The 2,209-nt window shown below is 38.7% G+C and overlaps 1 non-coding gene across 1 annotated transcript; it reads right to left on the bottom strand.

The window, feature by feature from the left end:
* Positions 1-1,698: 1,698 nt before the first annotated feature.
* On the bottom strand, positions 1,699-1,856 carry LOC125184356 (U1 spliceosomal RNA). Its single transcript, XR_007168266.1, has one exon. It is a non-coding gene; the product is annotated as a U1 spliceosomal RNA (small nuclear RNA).
* Between the last annotated feature and the right edge of the window lie 353 nt (positions 1,857-2,209).

Genomic DNA, 2,209 nt, shown 5'->3' with positions numbered 1-2,209 from the left:
AAAACATCAGTTTCAGAAAAAGAAATGCTTAAGAAGAATGTAAATGCCTGCTTCAACAAGTATGGCAATGTATTTTAGACCATAGTCTTGTTCTGAAGAATAAGTAAAAATCTCATTTGTACTACACTCATGAGAGCGATCTCCACTGATAGTATAAACAGCCTACAGAGGAATGATGCAGATGCCCTTGCTTACTGAAAAGAGAGGATAAAAGCAATGTGCTCCACTGCCTTATTCATGATGCGTCACTGTCTTCATGAATAATAGGTTATGTGATTTAGTAATTAAATATCTTTTACTACTTCCCACCTTATGTAATCACATTTACTTTTAGGACTGTAGCACTCAAAGACCTCCTGACCCATCAGATCCACCCAGCTGTGATTACAGTGAGCCATTTAATAAATATCTCTTCTAGAAAGGGATATACTGACATACACTGCATCACAAAGCACTTCAGTGCCTTAGAAATTAAGATCTTTAGTGTAAAATATCACAAAAAGAGGAGGAGGGCAGGAACAATCAAGTGTATCAGCAATCCCCATGGCAGTAGAATGTCAGATAACTTTTTTTAGGTGAATATGCTCTGATGAGCCTGGGAAACAGATGACGCATGATGATACAGAGGAGGATAAAAATAACTTGGTCAACACAGCAGCAAAAAATACAACCACATCAGGATGATGAGCTTTTTTGTACCCATAAAGGTGACTACACAAAGGTATAATAATCCTGTGGAAAATGATAGTATGTGCCCTAAAGTGCAGAAGTAAAATTGTGCAAGGATTTTTAACTTGCAATTTCTTTTTAAATTTATTGCATGATCTTTCCACTATTTCTTTTAGGTTTTACTTTTTCTTAAAAATGTTGAAGTTTGACTTTCTGTCAAAAAGCATTAGATTGATCAGTCCTCAGTAAGGGTAACTTTATGAAGTTAAAAGTTTTTTTTAGAAATCCTAACCTCCAGGATTCTTGTAGGGAAACTAAACATTGCAATCATTATTTGATCATATATTTGCATTTTCAAAAGAGATTCAGCAATTACTTATCTTCGGTGCTTTTGAAGTGCATATACAACTTGGACATAAGCTAAACAAATAGACTTTATTTTTTTATTTTACTTTCTTTTTAATTTTTATTTGAAGTAATAGTTATGTTGCTATTACACTTAAAGAACTGTTAGATTTAGATACAGTACGTCAAGCATGCAGTGGAGAGCATCACACAAAAAAAAAGGGATATAATTTACTAATAAATAATAGAATAATAGAATCATAGAATCATTAAGGCTGGAAAAGACCTCAAAGATCATCTGGTCCAACCATCCCTCTGCCACCAATGTCACCCACTAAACCATGTCCCTAAGCACCAGGTCCAACCGTTCCTTAAATACCCCCAGGGATGGTGACTCCACCACCTCCCTGGACAACCCGTTCCAATGCCTGACTACTCTTTCTGAGAAGAAATGTCTCCTAATGTCCAACCTAAATGTCCCCTGGCACAACTTGAGGCCATTCCCTCTAGTCCTATCACCAGTTTTCTGTGAGAAGAGGCCAATGCCCAGCTCCCCACACCTTCCTTTCAGGTAGTTGTAGAGAGCAATAAGTTCTCCCCTGAGCCTCCTTTTCTCCAGGCTAAACAACCCCAGTTCCCTTAGCCGCTCTTCATAGGACTTTTGTTCCAGGCACTTCACCAGCTTTGTAGCCCAATGCAGTCCCCCACTACCACAAGTTATGCAGTTGAGTTTCCTGCATTTGGGGAAATCGCGGGGCTCAGCATACCCGGAATGCAGGGGATGATCCTCACCCTAGGAAAACCACCTGTGTGATCATGGTGTCTCCCTGCCAGGTAAGTATTTACATACTTATTATAACTTATTATTATATTTATTATACTTTATATACATAGTATTTCTAGTATAATAATTCCTAATTTGTTTATAACTTACTAATACTCTATTTGGCTTTGGTGAGGCTGCACCTGGAGTACTGTCTCCAGTTTCTGTGTCTCCCAGCACAAGAGACATATGGACATACTGGAAAGAGTCCAATGTAGGGCCACAAAGATTATCAAGTGTCTGGTGCATCTTTCCTATGAGGAAAGGCTGAGAGAGCTGGGACTGTTCAGTCTGGAGCAGAGAAGGCTCAGGTGGGATCTCATCCATGTATATAAATACGTGAAGAGAGGATGCAAAGAGGATGGAGTCAGG

This window comes from Anser cygnoides, chromosome 2, assembly GCF_040182565.1.
Source record: "Anser cygnoides isolate HZ-2024a breed goose chromosome 2, Taihu_goose_T2T_genome, whole genome shotgun sequence".
NCBI classification, from domain to species: Eukaryota; Metazoa; Chordata; class Aves; order Anseriformes; family Anatidae; genus Anser; species Anser cygnoides.
The sequence above is the reverse complement of the archived record's forward strand: the minus strand, read 5'-3'. Positions and strand labels throughout refer to the sequence as shown.